We start from the raw sequence: 20998 nt of genomic DNA on the forward strand, positions 1-20998 counted from the left end.
GTTGTCCACGTTGGGCTGTGGTTTCAAAATTATGAAAGTTTATGACATAAATTAAACAATGGAAACTCCAGGTAGAAATATCAACAATGTAGGAAAAGACACATTGCTACTTACCATAAAGAAGACATGTCAAGCTGCGGACAGGCACAATTAAAACACACTCACATATGGCTTTCATCCACAGCCTTCATCAGTAAAAGGGAAACACACATATGCACCATTCACACACACACACACACACACACACACACACACACACACACACAAGCGAACACATCTCATGCACACACGACTGCCAGCTTCAGCATCTCAGGCTGGAATGCGACATCATGTGAGATGCAAACAGCAATCTGGATGGATTGGGGAAGGGTAAGTGGAAGGGGCAGCAGTATATGGGTGGCGAGAGAAACAAATACTGTCTGGTGGAGTGTGCAGGGACTAGACTGTCAACAAATGCAGCACCAGGAGGTTGTGGGGCAGGGAGATGGAGAGAAAAGGAGCAAAGAAGGGGAGGAGTAGGGAAAGATGGGTGGATGCATTGGCAGAGGGCTACGAATAAACAGGGTTGGAGATGAGAATAGGAAGGAGTTGATAGGACAGAGTAAGTGGACACTGTTGGTTTGAGGGTGTGTGGACAGTACATTACAGTAGGATGGGGCTGGGATAATTAGGGGAGCAGGCAATGTGTTGTAAAGATAGCTCCCATCTGTGCAGTTCAGAAAGGCTGTTGCGGAGGATAGGATCCAGATGGCTTGGGTAGTGAAGAGGCCATTGAAATTAAGTGTGTTATGTTCAGCTTAGTGCACTGCCACAGGGTGGTCTACTTTGCTCTTGGCTGCATTCTGGCATTGGCCTTTTTTGGTGTGGATAGCTGGTTGGTAGTCATACCAATGTAAAAAGCTGTGCAATGCTTTCAACAGAGCTAGTAAGTGACATGGCTGCTTTCACAGGTGGCCTGGTCCCTGATGAGGTAGGATGACCTGTGACAGGACTGGAATAGGAAGTGATGGGTGGGTGGATTGGGCAGGTTTTGCACCTAATTCTTCCATAGGGATATTGATCCTTGTTGTCAGGGGGTGAGATTTGGAGTGGCAAAGGGATAAACTAAGATATTGTGTTCCAGTCTGGGGTTGTACTAAGGGATGAAGGAGACACTACTTTGTGGCTGGTTCTTAGGGTTGGTGGGAGGACTGGGAGTGTGACGTAAAATGGTGTGGGTGATTTGTTTCCAGGAAAGGTCTGGGGGACAGTGCCTGTCTGTGACAGCCTTGACGAATCTCTCAGCATAGTGAGCAAGGGAGTTTGTCAAAATGCAGGTACTGTTGGTGTTTGGTGGGTTTAATGTGGACAGAGGTACAGTTGGAGCCATCAGAAAGGAGGAGGTCAACATCTAGGAAGCTGGCACACAAGGTTGAGGAGGGCTACATGAAGCAGATAAGAGAGAATGTGTTGGGGTTGTGAAGGAACGAAGATATGGTATCTAGCCCTGAATCCAGATCATGAAGATATCATCAATGAACCTGAACCAGACTAGGAGACTAGGGGCTTGGTGTTTTGAGAGGTTAGGAAGGTCTTCTCTAGATGGCCGATAAAAAGGTTGGCATATGAGGGTGCCCATGGCTGTGCTGCAGATTTTTTTTTAATTACCTTCCCTTCAAATGAGAGGTAGTTGTGGGTTAGGATAAAGTTATTAAGGTGTATGAGAAAGGTGGTAATGGGTTTGGAGTCTGAAGGACATTGGGAAAGGTTAGTGCTCAATAGCGGTAAGACCATAGGAATGAGAGATGTTGGTGTATAGGGAGGTGGCATCAACAGTGATGAGTAGGGATCCAGGAGGTAAAGGGAAGGCAGAGGTGGACAGCCGGTGAAGGAAGTGGTTGGTGTCTTTGACATGGGAGGCTAAATTATGAGCAATTGGTTGGAGGCTGGTCAATGAGGGCCTAAATTCTTTCTGTGTGGGCACAGTAACCAGCCACAATGGGCTGTCTAGGACTGTTGGATTTGTAGATTTTGGGGAGCATGTAGAAGGTGTAGAAGGTGGGTGTGTGGGATATCATAGAGCTGATGAGGCAAGTGGATTCAGGGGAGATGTTCTGGGAAGAGCCTAAGGCTTTAAGCAGGGATTGGAGTTTGTGCTGGACTTCTGGGATGGAATCGCTCTAGCAGAGTTTATAGGTGGAGGAGTCAGACAACTGACAGAGGCCCTCTGCTAGGTAGTCACTGCAATTCATAACAATAGTGGTGGAACCTTTGTCTACAGGAAGGATTAGATCAGGATTTGTTTTGATGTTGTGTGTGGCTGCTCTTACTTCTACCGAAAGACTGGTGCTCTGAGGAAGGGACCTGTGGAAGGATAGTGAGGCTACGTTGGTGGTAAGGAATTCCTTGAAGGTGAGCAGTGGGTGGTTAGGTGGGAGGGGGGGAGGATCATGGTTGGATGGTGGTATGAACTGGAAGAAGCAAGGCTCACTGTTGGAATTAGAGTGGTTTTGGTTGGAGGGATTGGTGGCAAGGAAGTTCTTCCGTTGTAGGGATCCGAAGAAGGAGAGTAGGTTTTGACAAGTCCAGCTTGGTTAAATTGGAGTTTAGGACTAAAGATGAAGCCTTTGGATAGAACTGAAACTCCTGTGGTGTTGATGGTTTTGATGGAAAGGTTAACAACAGTGTTATGCAAATGTTTTGGCTCTGGATTGGGATATGGTGGAGTGTTGGAAGGGAGTTATGGAGGATGTGGAGAGTTGAAAAAGTCATTCACATGGGGTCTAGCTACTATGAGGGGTGGATGAGGAGGAACACTTTGGGTACAATAGGAGTTGGATAGTTGTACCCCAAGGCAGCAGTAGGGTGTCAACAGGTTGGATAACTTATGGAGATGTTGTCTGGAATGCTCCTTCACTTGCCGGAGACAAAGGATGCAATTTCAGAGATGTGATGTATGGAGTAAGGACTGTAGAGTAGTAGTATCTTGTGGAGGGAGCGGAGGTGGTTCTGGGATGCCTCTCCACCATCTCCATCCCTTTACCTCCTGGATCTCTACTCATCACTGGTGATGCCACCTCCCTACACATGAACATCCATTATGCCCACGGATTCCTGCTATTGAACACTATTTTTCCCAATGTCTTTCAGACTCCAAAGCCACTACCGCATTTCTCATACACCTTATTAACTTCGTCCTAACCCACAACTACTTCCCATTTGTAGGGAAGATATATAAAAAAATATCTGCTGCACAGGCATGGGCATCTGTGTGGACCCTCATATGCCAACCTTTTTATGGGTCATCTACAGAAGCTAGTCTCATTCAGGTTCATTGATGATATTTTCATAATCTGGATTCAGGGCCAAGATACCATATCATTGTTTCTTCACAACCTCAACACATTCTCTCCCATCCGCTTCACATGGTCCTCCTCAACCCAATGTGCCGCCTTCCTAGATATTGACCTCATCCTCTTCGATGGCACCATCTGCTCCTCTATCCACATTAAACCCACCAACCACCATCAGTACCTGAATTTTGGCAGCCATCATCCCTTTCTAACCAAAAAAATCCCTCCCATACAGCCTGGCTACCCGGGATGTTATACTTGCAGTGACAAAAACTCTGTTGCTCACTATGCTGAGGGTTTCACCAGGGCCTTTCATCACCCAGTATCACCATGGACTGGAACAACTGAACCACATCTTTCGCCAAGGCTTTTATTACTTATCATCATGCCCTGAAATAAGGGACGTCCTATCCAAGATACCTCCCACCCCTGCTAAAATTGTGATCCATCACTCACACAACCTCCACAACATCCTTGTCCATCCCTAAGCCACTCCCAATCCCAACCCATTGCCACAATGATTATATCTCTATGGAAGACCCAGGTGCAAAACCTGACCAATCCACCCACCCAGCACCTCCTATTCCAGTCCTGTCACAAGTTTATCCTACCACATCAGGGGCCGGACAACCTGTAAAAGCAGCCATGTCATTTATGAGCTCTGCAGCTTTTTACATTGATATGACTACCAACCAGCTACCCTTCAGGATGAACGGCCACAGCCAGATTGCGGCCAAGAGAACAGTAGACCACCCTGTGGTACAGCATGCAGCTGAACATAACACATTTGATTTCAATGGCTGCTTTACTACCTGAAACATCTGGAGCCTTCTCTCCACCACCAGCTTTTCTGAACTGTACAGATGGGAGTTAACCATACAATGAATTATCCGCTCCCACAATTATCCCTGCCTCAAACTATGATAACATACTGTCCCCACACCCTCAAACCAACAGTTCCCACTTCCTCTGTCCTATCAACTCCTCTCCATTCTCAACTCCCACCCTGTATATTCAGAGCCCTCTGCCAATGCATCTGCCTGTCTTTCCATGCCCCTCTCCTTTCTGCTCCTTTTTTACCCACCTCCCTGCCCCACAACTTCCTGACCCTATGCCTGTTGGCAGTCTAGTCCCCTGCATACTCCACCAGACAGCTTTCGGCTCTCACCCCATCCGTACACTACTATCCCTTCCCCTTCCTCTTCCCCATCCATCCAGATTGCGCTTGCATCCTGTGTGATGTTGCATTCTGGCCCAAGATGCTGGAGTTGGCAATCATGTGTATGTGAGGTGTGCTTGCTTCTGTGTGTGTGTGCGTGTGTATGTGTGTGTGTGTGTGTGTGTGTGTGTGTGTCTTTTTTACTGACAAATGCTGTGGCCAAAAGCTATATGTGAGTGTGTTTTAATTGTGTCTGTCTGCAACTTGGCATTTCTTCTTTACAGTTAAGTAGCAATCTGTCTTTTCCTACACTGAAAACATAAATTAAAACATTTGTCTGTATCAATCATTTTTATTTTCTCCCAGGATGTGTTTTTAAAGCTTACAGCCTCATCATCAGGTACGTCAGTGGATTACATTACAATTTCATTTGTGGTATGTAATGAGCTGTCTGTTTTGTACTTAATTTCAGAGATGTTTGAGTAGAAAGAACCCTGATGGTCATTATAAATATACTTTTGGTAGTGTCACAATATGTAAAGCATGAAACATACTTTCCTGCATCACCCACATTCAGTAAGTAAAGAAAAAGTTTTATTTGTATACTTTTTATTATGTTTTTAGCATAAGGATTGATTTCTAGTATATTCAAACAATGGAAAATCCAGGATGGAATGTAACATTACTATGAGAAGGAAGTTGCTACTCACCATATAGTGGAGGTGCTGAGTCACAGATAGGCACAACAAAAAGACTCTCACAATTAAAGCTTTCAGCCATTAAGGCCTTCATCAACAATACACACACACACACACACACACACACTCATGCAAATGCAACTCACACATGTAAATGCAGTCTCAGGCAACTGGTTTCAGTTGCCTGAGACCGCAGTCCTGTGTGTGAGTTCACCATGTGGGATTGCAGCCAAGTGACATCTATCCAGAGCAACCTGCAGCCAAAACACCGAAAAGCAGACCTGACCATAGAAAACTGCATGGTGCATGTCAGGTTTGTGAGAAGATTGCTGTTGGCCATCTGCATCGTTGGCAAAACTGCCACGACAACAAAAGATTCAAAATATCATTGTAACTAAAATAAAATTAATTAGCTGCTTTTGCACTGTCAATGAATTCACCTCAAACTAATATTTTCACAGTTCAATAAGATACAAGTTTTTAAAGTGTGTTTTATGAGAATACAGTTACTGCACTAACATTACAGTACTGATTTTTATAATGAAACTTCTCTCACATAAATATACATTTTTTTTCAGAAGTGACTGATTAGAGCAGAAAGCATTTTCTAGCTGAGATTAACTGACCACTTATTGATGAAAATGAAGTGATTAAAAGTTTTAAAAACTACACTTACATAAAAATATTTACAGTGAAGAAATTTATAGGCTGATTTACTTTTTCTATGCTGGCTATATGTCAAACTCAGAAAGTACTGATTTACCAAGAATCTCAACATATCCCTCAGTTACAAGCTCAAAACAACATCTACATCTACATCCATATTCTGCAAACCACCATGAGGTGCATGGCAGAGGATATGTCCCATTATATAAGATATTGGGATCTCCTCCTGTTCCATTCACTTATGAAGCATGGTAAGTATGATTATTTCAGTGCCTCTGTGCATACAGTAATTATCCTAATCTTATCCTCATGATCCCTATGTGAGCGACACACAGGGGGTTGTAGTATATTCCTAAAGTAATCATTTAAAGCCGGTTCTCAAAACTTTGCTAACAAACTTTCTTGGAATAGTTTACATTTGTCTTCAAGAGTCTTCCAGTCCAGTTCCTTCAGTATCTCTGTGACACTCTCCTATGCATGAAACAAACCTACGACCATTCATGCTGCCCTTCTCTATATACATTCAATATCCTCTGTTAGACTTGTTTGGTATGGGTTCCACACACTTGAGAAATATTCTAGAACCAGTCGCAAGAGTGATTTGTAAACAATCTCCTTCGTAGATTGATTGTACTTCTCCAGTATTCTACCAATACACTGAAGTCTACCCCCTGCTTTACCCATGACTCACCCTATGTGATCATTCCATTTCATTCCCTACAAAGTGTTACACCCACATATTTGTATGAATTAGTTGATTCCAAAAGTGACTCATTGATATTATAGTCATAGGGTGCTATGTTTCTTCATTTGGTGAAGTGCACAATTTTAAGTTTCTGAGCATTTAGAGCAAGTTGCTAATCTCTGCAACACATTCAAATCTTATCAAGATGTGACTAAATATTTATGCAGCTTCTTTCAGATAGTACTTCATTACAGATAACTGTATCATCTACAAAAAGCCAGATTTTACTATTAATATTGCCTGCAATGACATTGATATACAATACGAACAGCAAGGGTCCCAACCAACTTCCCTGAGGCATACCTGAAGCTACTTCTACATCTGATGACTCTCCATCCAGGATAACATGCTGCGACCTCCCTACCAAAAAGTCCTCAATCCAGTCACAAACTTCACTTGATACCCCATATAATAATACTTTTTTCAATGAGCGTAGGTGCAATAAAGAGCCAAATGCTTTTCAGAAATCAAGAAATACTGCATGTGTCTGCCTTTATCCAAAGCTTCCAGTATGTCATGTGAGAAAAATATAAGTTGGGTTTCACATGATCAAAGTTTTCAAAATTGATGCTGGTGGCATTGATAAGGTCATTCTGTTCAAGATATCTCATTATGTTTGATTTCATAATATGTTCTACACTGAAGAGCCAAAGAAACTGGTAGACCTGCCTAATATTGTGTAGGGCCCCTACGAGCATGCAGAAGTGCAACAACACAATGTGGCATAGACTCAACTAATGTCTGAAGTAGTGCTGGAGGGAACTGACACCATGAATCCTGCATGGCTGTCCATAAATCCATAAGAGTACGAGGGAGTGGAGATTTCTTCTGAACAGCATGTTGCAAAGCGTCCCAGATATGCTCAATAATGTTGGTGTCTGGGAAGTTTGGTGGCCAACAGAAGTGTTTAAGCTCAGAAGAGCGTTCCTGGAGCCACTCTGTAGCAATTCTGGACATGTGGGGTGTCGCATTGCCCTGCTGGAATTGCCCAAGTCCATCAGAATGCACAATGGACATGAATGGATGCAGGTGATCAGACAGGATACTTACGTATGTGTCACCTGTTAGAACTGTATCTAAAAGTATCAGGGGTCCCATATCACTCCAAGTGCACATGCCACACGCCATTGCAGACCCTCCACCAGCTTGAACAGTCTCATGCTGACATGCAGGGTCCATGCATTCATGAGGTTGTCTCCATACCCGTACACGTCCATCCACTCGATAGAGTTTCAAACAAGACTTGTTCGACCAGGCAACATGTTTCCAGTCATCAACAGTCCAACATCACTGCTGACAGGCCCAGGTGAGTAGTAAAGGTGGCCGAGCAGTTCTAGGCGCTACAGTCTGGAACCGCATGACCGCTACGGTCGCAGGTTCGAATCCTGCCTCGGGCATGGATGTGTGTGATGCCCTTAGGTTAGTTAGGTTTAAGTAGTTCTAAGTTCTAGGGGACTGATGACCACAGATGTTAAGTCCCATAGTGCTCAGAGCCATTTGAACCATTTTGAGGAGTAAAGCTTTGTGTTGTGCTGTCATCAAGGGTACATGAGTTGGCCTTCGGCTCCGAAAGACCATAGCGATGATGTTTCATTGAATGGTTCACATGCTGACAGTTGTTGATAACCCAGCATTGAAATCTGCAGCAGTTTGTGGAAGGGTTGCATATTGAACGATTCCCTTCAGTCATCATTGGTCCCGTTCTTGCAGGATCTTTTTCCAGCTGCAGCAATGTCAAAGATTTGATGTTTTACCAGATTCCTGATATTCTCAGTACACTCATGAAATGGGCACCTTGGAGATGCTGTATCCCATAGCTCATCCACTGATTATAACACCACATTCAAACTCACTTAAATCTTGATAACCTGCCACTGTAGCAGCAGTAACCAATCTAACTGCACCAGACACTTGTTGTCTTATATAGGCATTGCCGACCACAGTGCTGTATTCTGCCTGTTTATATATCTCTGTGTATGAATATGACTGCCTATACCAGTTTCTTTGGCACTTCACTGTAAGATTCTACAACAAATAGATGTCAAGGATATTGGATGGCAGGCTTGTGGATCACTTCTACTACCATTCTTGTAAGTGGGGGTGACATGTGCCTATTGCCAAGAACTGCACATGGTTTTTGTTCGAGGAATTTATAATAGATTACAGTGAGAAGAGGGGCTAATTCAGCCACAAATTCAGTACAGAATCTGACAGGAATTCCGTCAGACCATGGAGCTTTGTTCAGTTTTAATGATTTCAACTGTTTCTCAATACCACTGACACTGATACTTACTTCATTCATCTTTTTAGTGATATGAGGATTAAATTGGGGCATTTCTCCTGGGTTTTCCTTTGTAAAGCAACATTTGAAAATGGAGTTAAGCAGTTCTGCTTTTGCTTTTCTACTCTCAATTTCACTTCGTGTCTCATTTGGTAGGGAATGGACATTAACTTTGGTGCCACTAATAGCCTTTATATACGATCAGAATTTCTGCGGGTTCTGTGAAAGATCACTTGACAGTTTTCTGCTATGGTAGTCATTGAAGGCATCATGGAATGCTCCCTTGACATGTTTTATTCAGCATCTCTTTATCCATAGCCTATGCTTTGTATTCCATCATTTATGTAGTAATCTGTGTTTCTTTAAAAATTTCTTTGCAGTGGCTATATACCATGGACGTTCCCTCCCATTGTGAACCATCCTCCATGGGTGGTTTGAAAAGTTCTTGGAATCACCAAGAGAGGTCAGCGCTAGTGCAATGGGTTGTTTATGTGATATTCATTGGACTGTTGCTTGAAAACACATGTCACGTCAGTGCTCTTGGAAGAGAGCTGTGGTGGTGACATGGCTCTATTGTTGTTCCCATGTAGTGATTTGCAAAGATGGAAAAAAATCTAGATTCAAGCAGTGATTAAGTACTTCATAAAGAAAGGTATGAAAGAAAAGGACATTCATGCATATTTCCAGAACACACTGGTGGACTCTGCTCCTTCGTATTCAACTGCTGCCAAGTGGACAAATGACTTTAAATTTGGTCAGGAAAGCTTAGATGACAATCCATGAAGTGGTCGGCCAAGATGTGTCACTATTCCAGAAATCATTGCAAAAGTGCATAAAATGGTCATGGAGGATCGCTGGTTGAAAGCACATGAAATTGCTCATGCTTGCCAAATGTCATCTAGAAGGGTATATCACACTTTAACTAAAGAATTAGAAATGAAAACATTATCTGCAAGATGGGTGCTGTGACTCTTGACACTGGATCAATAACACATGAGAATAGACATATCGGAACAATGTTTGTCCCATTTTTGGAGCAATGAACAAGATTTTTTGTGCTGGTTTGTGTCCACAGATGAAACTTGGGTGCAGAGACAAAACAACAGTCAAAACAGTGGAAACATGCTGATTCTCCACCACCAAAGAAAGCAAAGATAATTCCTTCAACGAGAAAGGTCATGGCATCAGTGTTCTGGGATGTGAAGGGGATTCTGTTTGTACATTTTCTCCCCACTGTGCAAACAATTACTGGAGAATACTACGGTAACCTCCTGGACAAATTGCAGCAAAAGACATGCCAAAAAGATCAGGTTCAGAAAGGAAGAAAGTCCATCAAGACAATGCGCACCCGCATACATGTGCTATCACTAAGGCAAGATTACACGAACTAAGGTATGAATGCGCACCCGCACACATGTGCTGTCACCATGGCAAGATTACATGAACTAAGGTATGAATTGTCACCACACTTGATTTATTTACCTAATATGGCTTCGTCAGACTTCCATATCTACCCAAACCTGAAAATTTTTCTTGGTGGACGAAGATTCACTTCAAACTAAGAATTGATAGCCGGAGTTGACAACTATTTTGCAGGCCTGGAGGAAACTCATTTTCGAGATGGGATCAAGTCACTGGAACATTGCTGGAACAAGTGCATTAATCTACAAGGAGATTACATTGAAAAATAAAAAAAGTTTCGGTGATGTAAGTACTTTTTTCTGTTCCATTCCAAGAACTTTTCAAACCACCCTCGTACTAAGTACATATCTACCCAGTGCATGGTGAACTATTCTTTTAAACATGAGCCATAGTTCCTCTGCATGTTCCTAACTTGTGCTGAAAATTTCAAGCTCCTCACTGAGTTATGACACTACTGATTTTTTATCTAGTTTAGTGATCATATATATCTTCCTGCTCCTTTTAGATGTCCTTTGTACTTTGGTAATCTTTGCTGCCACAATCTCATCGTGGTCACTGATACTAGTTTCAATGTGGACATCCCCAAAGAGGTCAGGTCTATTGTTGCCACTAGGTCCAATATATTTCCAGCATGAGTGGGCTTCCTAACTATCTGTTCTAGGCTGTTTTCAGAGAAGGCATTTAGTGTTGTTTCACAGGATGTTTTATCATGCCCACCACTAACAAAGCTGTAGTTTTCACAATTAATTGTTACAGGGTGTATACATGGACAAGGAAAAAAATTCCCAGATTTCTTCCGGATTTCCCGATTAAAAATACACTTTCTCCTGGGTGAAAACATACTTTTTCCCTGTTAACTGACAGTATATTTCCTCTCAGAACGGTGTAGCTCATCAATCCTTTGAATTGTTATGGTTTTATACACAGGCATTGAATTTCCTGGTCCTTCATGGAGTTGCTATAAAAAACACAAATCTTTCATATATAATATTAGTATCTGAGGTTAATATGCTGCAAGAGAACCTAAGCTTTCACATATAATGTTGGTCTTTTATGCACATATTACACTTTAAGATATATCACACAAATGTGCCAGTTAAATTTTTAATAACATCAGAAATGTCTGATCTTCTGTGCTCAAAATTCATCTAAATGGCTCATTATCAATGAGTTGATTTTTAAATGAGAGTCAAACGCTATGTGATTTAAGAAATGCATCGTACATTCTCACATATAGTTCAACTTGCGTAAAAGGAAATTTACATTGAAAGTAACACTTTTCAAACCATTATTCACAATATTTTCCCGCTACCTGTTAGAAATAGGTTCATTTCAACAATTGCCAGAGAGTGCCTGATAACAGGTACCACCATGCTTGTGCAGCTACGATGACGTAGGAGGCCCGTATGTTCGTACATGTAAAACATTAAAAGATCTTACATTATGGCATAAAAGAAACAAGACATCAGAAGACACTCCAAGAGCACCTGAATTTCATGACCCATACTAAAATGAGCACATTTAAAGTGCACATTTGTATGTCCAGATTCCCAGTGAAGTAGGCCTTGACCTGATATTAAGCTTTTCAATGTGGTTTTCAGGATGTAAATTTTCTTGGAGTACCAGTACTGTGTTATCTCACGTGTGGTTCTTTATTATGGCATAACGCCATACGTGCTAGAAGATGAAAATGTTGAAATGCAATTAACAGTTTAAACTAGCCAATAGTGTGGAATTAAACACTTCATTTCAAATATATTGACTGCCTCAGTGGAAAAGATTAATAAAGGAAAATTTCTTTAGCAAACTGACTAAAATAACTTAATTGTTGTGCAAGGCAATTAATGCTTGACTGTCAGAAAGATGGAAATAAAATAAAATCTGAAACTAATACCATATCTTAGCCTTCCGTAATTATGTGAATGTATTTTCATTCACTTGATAGCTCCTGGCCACAGAAATCCATCCGTTTTCTTTTCATTTGGCATGAGAGCAGTAAATGAAGAGGAAACAGGGTGAACTGGAGCAATACTAGATTGTGGCGTTACCCCCCCCCCCCCTCCCTGGTCCCTCGAGCATTTGAGATAGGACGTCAAAAATTAAAAATCGAATTTTCAAAAACATGTTCATTTCGTAGTGCACATCTTTTTGAAGTGGCTGATGCATGAAACATAAGTACTTGAGGAAATGTAAGACATGTTATTTGGTCTTAAGTGTGCCAAAGTGCAGTGCCAAGCCTCTTCACACAGCATTCTTCTATCGCATGTTGCTGTATTTCGCCCTGTGTAATTGAAACATGTATATCTTGTAATGGATACCATAAAACTATATTCAGGACAGCGGAAATTAAAATGTCCTTTGGTGCCTCTCCTGCTTCCAATTGACCGGTTTGACATCCTGCCTCTCTTTTTTTTTTAAACAAAAGAACTCGTTCAGAAAATTTGCACTCTTTATTCCCTATTAGCTAACAACTTGGTGCTTTGTGTGACATAAAATTAAATATAGATACATAAAACCAGTAAAGACAAGAGACAAGCAAGACAGTACACTTTTCTTCAATCGTTAGAATTTTTTTCTCTCTAATCTTGCTACAGCTTTACATAGCGTGCTTTCCTTTCTGCAAAAGAATCTATTACTTCATCAAAGTTTGTCCAACATATTGCTACATGAAAAATCAAAATGTTGTTGTCTAATACTAAAAAAGATGTTAATACAAATAGGACCCAAGACTAGTGTGATTTCTCAATCTCATTACGTCTATTGTGTCATTGTCTGATAGATAAGACTAAACTGGCCTTTCTAATACTGCAGCAATTGTAAAACACACCAAATAAATGACACTGTTTTGGCAGAAATGGTCATTTTTATTACATGACAGGACATAATTCACGAGGTACCATGTTGTTGTTGTTGTTGTTGTGGTCTTCAGTCCTGGGACTGGTTTGATGCAGCTCTCCATGCTACTCTATCCTGTGCAAGCTCCTTCATCTCCCAGTACCTACTGCAACCTACATCCTTCTGAATCTGCTTAGTGTATTCATCTCTTGGTCTCCCTCTACGATTTTTACCCTCCACGCTGCCCTCCAATGCTAAATTTGTGATCCCTTGATGCCTCAAAACATGTTCTACCAACCGATCCCTTCTTCTAGTCAAGTTGTGCCACAAACTTCTCTTCTCCCCAATCCTATTCAATACCTCCTCATTAGTTACGTGATCTGCCCACCTTATCTTCAGCATTCTTCTGTAGCACCACATTTCGAAAGCTTCTATTCTCTTCTTGTCCAAACTAGTTATCATCCATGTTTCACTTCCATACATGGCTACACTCCATACAAATACTTTCAGAAACGACTTCCTGACACTTAAATCTATACTCGATGTTAACAACTTTCTCTTCTTCAGAAATGATTTCCTTGCCATTGCCAGTCTACATTTTATATCCATATCAAATGCCTATTAGGCCCACTATAAGCAAAAAGCTTTACGTTAGGAAATAGTTTCACACTTCATTCATACACTCCAGTTTCTCAAGCATGAGATCGAAAAGTAGTAGTACAAAATTTTTATACAAATTTGGAATCGTCATATTCTTCTATAATTTGTGTGATGTCCCCATTTTTCTCCTTCCTCTTTCTAACAAACAGTCTTGTCATCACTAATTCTTTAACTATTCCTGCCAATGTCAAAACTTATTCACCGGTTAACCTCACTAACTCTTCCAGAATCACCAGTTTAGTTATACCATGATTATTCTCCGGCTAGGCATAGTTACATGTTTGTACAACACATTTTCTGTGCTACTTCCAGAATAGAACTTAAAGCGGCTGCTGGATGGGGCCTGTGCAACTGGCCCTTACTAGTATAGCAATCTGACCACAAAGTTTCTGACAAAATTTCATTTTCTTCGATACATCGAGAAAATAATAGATAATCATCCTTACCTGTTATTCCTGTTAGTCGTTTATTTCCAATCTGGTAGCCTGAATCTATGGAGTTCGCTAGTAATTTTAAAATGCTCATCATTCACAAAACCCAATCAACCACATAACGAGAAAGCAGTTGGCATTCATTCATTTGGCTTTACTCCACTCAGCTCATATAGCCCCTTTCGTCTGCAGGGAAGTTTGTTTCTAGATGTGTCGAGGATTCCATTCACAAATCAACTTATGATTAATTCAGAAATCAACTTAGAATGTGTTCAAATATTGACAGGGATGCATTTCAAAGTCATATGAATAATCAATAGACCAACGTGCTGGATGCTAGGTGCTTTGAGAAACAAGGTTTTTTTCCCTCAATAAAATTAATTTGTTGTTACAAAGCACTGCATACTCTTCCTAAAGCCTTTCACACATTTTGCTGTTGGCAGACACTTGTATGCCATCATTTGCTGTATGTTTGAACTGCCGACTGTTAAAAGATAATTTGGCAGCAACAGATACCAATTTTACAAAAATTTATCAAATTGATATGGTACAGAATTACAAAGCATATTTTAGTGCTTCTGTGTAACCTAAGTAATACCATCCTCAACTTGCAGAAACTCCTTGAAATTTTATCATACATCATTGGTTTTTATGAGACATATGATTGAATGATCAGTTTTACATCATCTGTGGTAATATCAGATTAACTGAAAGCAAAAACAGTTTTCTAAAGTTTATCAGCAAAAGGAAGTGAATGTCACACACACAAATCACTGGATTTATATTGCATATAAAAAACAGAAAGCCAGCAAATGTGTACTCCATCATCAAGACAGGAGCAATTTTCAATAGATTGAGGGACCCCAAATCCTTTGTGCAGGTGCTGTAGAGAAAGCTGATGAGCCTTAGCTGGTGCCACTGTGGACTTCAATGACACTACCTATTTTGACAATGTCACCAACTTCAGTGCTGCTGTAGTTGCCCTGGTAGCAAATAACACCATCCTTTCCACTGTTAACTTACGCTAACCAGTCTATGAGAACTATACAATAATATGTGGTGAGCTAATTGTGCAGTTTAGTAAACTTCTGTCACTTTTGTATTTAGTAATGAAAACAAGGAAATAAAGTCATATAAACTGTGATAGGGTAATTAAATGGACAATGGCTAGATGTGAGGTAAATGAACATGAAAAAGTGTAAACTGAATTAAAGCAGGACTTCCTGAACAACTGCAAAAGCAAAAACTACAACAAGATGTTTCTGTACTAACATTTTAATACAAGTGTATACTGTCTGTTTAATAACAGAGGCTCAAGATAAACTGCAAATGAAATCTTATTGGGAATAAGATCTAAACTAGAAATAAATAATTTAAAAGAGAATACAGAATTGAATGAACACAGCATTTCAACTTTGCAGAATTCAGTGCAGGAAATAGTAAACTCCTCAAAATGGGAATTATTCCAGATGCTTGTAGAACTAATAAAAAGTGAAGATACAAGATACCTACATTTTGAAGAAAAAATGTAAACAGCAGCAAAATATACTAATAATGATGTTGGTTGGTTTGGGGAAGGAGACCAGACAGCGAGGTCATCGGTCTCATCGGATTAGGGAAGGATGGGGAAGGAAGTCGGCCGTGCCCTTTGAAAGGAACCATCCCGGCATTTGCCTGGAGCGATTTAGGGAAATCACGGAAAACCTAAATCAGGATGGCCGGACGCGGGATTGAACCGTCGTCCTCCCGAATGCGAGTCCAGTGTCTAACCACTGCGCCACCTCGCTCGGTGGTAATATTGATGTAAAAAGATAAAGTGTAAACATTAGTTTCATGAAACGGAAAATTGCTACTCACCATATAGTGGAGATTCTGAGTTGCAGATATGCACAGCAAAAAGACTGTCACAAATAAAGCTTTCGGCCAGTGATGCCTTTGACAAAAACAGACAACAGGCTCTCTCTCTCTCTCTCTCTCTCTCTCTCTCTCTCTCTCTCTCTCACACACACACACACACACACACACACACACACACACACACACAAACACACACACACAAACACATGGAAATGGAGCTCACACACATGACATTCCATGCTGGGCTTCCCATTGTTTCAATAGTTTGAAAAAAAATAAGTGTTGCCCCCAATTTTAAAACTTCAGAAGTAGAAAAAGTTTCATATCCACAGTCCCCAAAACCAATATTTTAATACACTAACCTCTGTAATGATTAAAATAATAATTATATCACTATCAAATGTAATAAATATTATTTTTATCACATTAAGATAATCAGTGTCAATAATAATTTTTATTATTCTGCAAACCTGGAATGGTATTAACTTGAAATAGTTTTCCTCTAATGTAAATAATTTAAAAGTTTACCAGATGGAGCATTTAATCAGTTATTTTTAAGATCATCTACACAAATAAGAGTGAATCCATATAACTGAATGTCCAAAAGGAATCCTACCATTATTGGTAGTTGGTGTTATTGAAGACTATTAAATAATATGTTTATCAGCTAAATCTCTGGAATTAAGCTGTGGTTACTTTCATCAAAATCAATAATAAGTGTCATTTGTATGCTCGTGAGTTCCTGCCAACTGCCTTATATATTCTGTTTCAGAGTACTGTCTTATTATTTTCTTTTCTTTTCTTTTTTTTAAAAAAGAAATTGCATGCACTTAGGAGCTTGCTTGCAGTGCTAGGACATGGATCTAATTTCTGTAGTGCTAGTCACTAATAATAAAAATGGAAAGTAAGTTGCTCCTTCACATCATATCCTTGAGTCCCATCTACTAAATCCCTCCATCACATAGGTCATAAACAACTTTTAAATAATTTTCTTTTCAATTACATTTCCAACCAAATCCCTAGAATATAGTTTTTGGGAAACCTCACAACAACAATTCCTATGCATCAGATAACCATACAAACTATCACCACTTCGACAAGCATTTTACCATCAGGTGTAGTTCACACTGAGATGATACAATGCAACAGACTGTTATATAGGTCACATGATGTGACACTTCTCGGTGCAACACTCGTGTTCCTTACTGGGACAATATGATATGTGATATGACACAAGATGCAACTCACCATATGACAAGCAACAAGACAGCACAAATCATGTTTTTGTTTCAGTTTCAGTTGTAATCATAAGCTTTTCTGGAGAGAACACTATTGTGTGATGTTTAAAGCTTTCCCGGCGTACCGATTGTTCCATAAAAACACAGGAGAACTGCCAGATGTAAGTAACGTCCTGCCACGATATTTCAGTACAGAGTCTTCTGGCCTTCTTCTGGTGAGTGCCACTGTAGTAGTACTGGTGGGTACACACTGAGCTCCGCTATTTAAAGCCATACTGAGGTGACAAGTCGATGTTCATCTTTATGCAGATAACTAAGTTGACTATATCTTTATGCAGGTAACTACGTTGACTATGAAGTTTCTCTATATGCTTGGAATCCTGTAATAGAGAAACTTCATAGTCAACATAGTTATCTGCATAAAGATGAAAATCAAACTGATATCGATACACCAAGCTTTCACAGTGGACGGCTCAAGGTGCAGCGGATGGAGCTGTTATGAACATGCACGCTGAGCAGCTCATGCACATTGTCACCTCAGTATGGCTTTAAATAGCGGAGTTCATTGTGTACTCGCCAGACTACTACAGTGGCACTCACCTGAAGATGGCCAGAAGACTCTGCACTGAAATATCGTGGTAGGACGTTACTGACATCTGGCAGTTCTCTCGTGTTTTTATGGAACAGCACTATTGTGACTTACCTTTATTTTAAGCCCAAAAAACTGAAAAAGAAAAGGAAGTACTGGGTGCATTCATACAACACTGTTAATATCAAACATAGTTCAGTTGTGGTTTCTTGTGATGTCTCTCAGCACAATCACAAATTTCTTGAATTCCACAGAATGAGAATGGAATCAGTTAACAACATACACACATGTGGCAGCAGTGCATATGCTCTACCTGATGTTTCTGACACCTTTGTGCCTTGCTGATTCACTTACGGTTTTAATTTTAATGTACTTAGTGTTTAATGGGAGTGTTTCTTTGATAAGTTTACCTTCATGTTATAAATGGCCAGATGGCAGTGTGCCACATGTGGTGGGTTTATAATTCACATAGCTGATGATCTGAAGATGGCAATATAACTTTTCTGAAACCAAGCAATGGAAAATCCAGGATGGAATGTAACATTAATATGAAAAGGAAAGTTGCTACTCGCCATACAGTGGAGATGCTGAATCACAGATAGGCACAACAAAAGATTGTCACAAATAAGCTTTCGGCAAACAAGGCCTTTGTTGAAAATATATGACACACACACACACACACACACACACACACACACACACTCACTCACTAATGCAAACACAACTCATGTGTGGCTTCAGCTGCCAGAGACTGCAGGCATTTGTGTGTGAGATGCATCTCTGTTATACAGTGAGTAGCAACTTTCCTTTTCATAATATTGTTCACTGAAACTAGTAATCATCATAGATACAGCTGCAATCTGGACAATAAAACTTCTATTTTGCAAGCTTTCTTCATATTTTCATAATTATGTATTTGTGAAGTATCACAGTAATTATGGGAACAGCAAAATGAAAACCAGTTAATTTAACAACCTGTGATGTAGGACTGTAAGATGTAAAAAAAAATTCTTTTTTATTGATAGTTTCCAAATGAAATACTGTGCATAGTGGAGAACACAAGCAAAGTCTAAAACACATGGTTTTTAACTTTTCGCACAAAAAATGATATCTTTACTGACAAATGAAGTACAGAGATGTACAAGGGTCACTCCAAAAGAAATGCACACTACTTTTGTAAAAATACACTTTTCATTCTGCATGTGTGAAAGTTTTACAGTGTGTAGATACATCCTTTCTGCTTGTTTTCAAACTTAGTTCAAACTGTTCCCGTGAGTGGCGCTGTCACAGCATGTCTTCAAGTTGGTTGCTACACTCGATGTTCATCAGAAGCAACGTGCTGTCATAGAATTCCTGTGCTGTGAAAACAAGACAGTGGGAAACATCCACAAGAGGTTGAAAAAGGTGTGTGGAGATGCTGCTGTCGATTCCAGTACAGTTAGTCAATGGGCAAGCAGGTTACATGATGAAAGCGGGCACGGCAATATTGAGGATTGTCCTCGCAGCAGCAGGCCTCGTACTGCACACTCTCCAGACAATGTGCAGAGAGTTAACGAATTGGTGACTGCTGACAGATGCATCACAGTGAATGAATTGTCACGCTATGTTGGGATAGGGGAAGGAAGTGTTTGCAGAATACTGAAAGTGTTGGCATTAGAAAAGGTTTGTGCAAGGTGGGTTCCCAGGATGTTGACAGTGGCTCACAAAAAAAACAAGAAGAATGCAGTGAACTTTCGGAACGGTACGAGAATGGTGGAGATGTATTTCTTGAAAGAATTGTGACAGGTGATGAAACATGGCTCCATCATTTTTTGCCAGAGACGAAGAGGCAATCAGTGGAGTGGCATCATGCAAACTCACCCAAGAAAAAAAAATGCAAAACCACACCTTCTGCTGGAAAAGTTATGGCTACGGTGTTTTTCGATTCCAAAGGACTCTTGCTTGTGGACATCATGCCAAGTGGAACCACCATAAATTCTGATGCATATGTGATGACACTGAAGAAACTTCAGGCTCGACTGAGTCACGTTTGACCACATCGGCGAGAGCAGGATGTTTTGCTGTTGCACGACAATGCACGGCAACATGCCAGTCAAAAAACCATGGAAGCAATCACAAAACTCGGATGGACAACACTAAAACACCCGCCTTACAGTCCTGACCTGGCCCCATATGACTGTCATCTCTTTGGGAAACTGAAAGACACTCTTCATGGAATAAGGTTTGAAGATGATGACCCTTGTGCACGCTGCTGAACAGTGGCTCCAATAGGTTAGTTTGGAATTTTACCGAGTGGGTATACAGGCGCTGGTTCCAAGACGGTGTAAGGCAGTTGATACGGATGGGAAATATGTGGAGAAATGAAAATATTGTTCCTAAAGGATGTATCAACACACTGTAAAACTTTCAAACATGTAGAATAAAATTGAATAAAATGTTCTCAGGTTTCCAACCGCATCAATTGCTTAAAACTACTCCTTGACCATTGTCAAGTGGTATGACTGCCAGTGGGCTGTTGGTGTGCCCTTATATACGCTAGCTGCCAGCTATGACATCTCTGGTGCCCATGATATTGCCATATTTTGAGTCGGCGTTCGATGTGCCCTCTTCAACCGCGCGATTGCTGGATCCCAAGCAGCGCTGAGCTGGAAGCCACCATCTCTATTCAGGGTGTCTGCGGTAATTTTTATTTCAATAGCTCCCTTTATTAAACTGTCCCAGAAGCCATTAGTGCAAGCCACGACAGAGGTATCATCAAATTTTATATGGTGACCATTTTCTAATCCATGCTCAGCTAATGCAGATTTCTCTGGATAGCGTAGGCAATAATACTGCTCATGTTCTTTCCTGTGTTCTTCCACAGTGTTCACTATTTGTCCAATGTACTTCTGGCCACACTCACAAGGTGTTTCATAGACTCCAGGTGTTCTGAGACCTACTGCGTCTTTAACTGCACTGCACGCCACCAGCCATCATCATCCAGCATAGAGGCGCATAGTATTACAGACATTGGTGCATCTTGCAAGAGTAATATCAGACGATAACCTGCCCCATGAACTGAGCCACCTACACAATGTTTTCAGGA

The 20998-nt window shown here is 40.7% G+C and overlaps 1 protein-coding gene across 1 annotated transcript in view; it reads right to left on the minus strand.

Moving 5' to 3' along the window:
- Positions 1-20998, minus strand: part of LOC126251303 (protein kinase C-binding protein NELL1-like) — a 364874-nt gene that overhangs the window by 158326 nt on the left and 185550 nt on the right. The window lies entirely within an intron of this gene.

This window comes from Schistocerca nitens, chromosome 4, assembly GCF_023898315.1.
Source record: "Schistocerca nitens isolate TAMUIC-IGC-003100 chromosome 4, iqSchNite1.1, whole genome shotgun sequence".
Classification (NCBI taxonomy): domain Eukaryota; kingdom Metazoa; phylum Arthropoda; class Insecta; order Orthoptera; family Acrididae; genus Schistocerca; species Schistocerca nitens.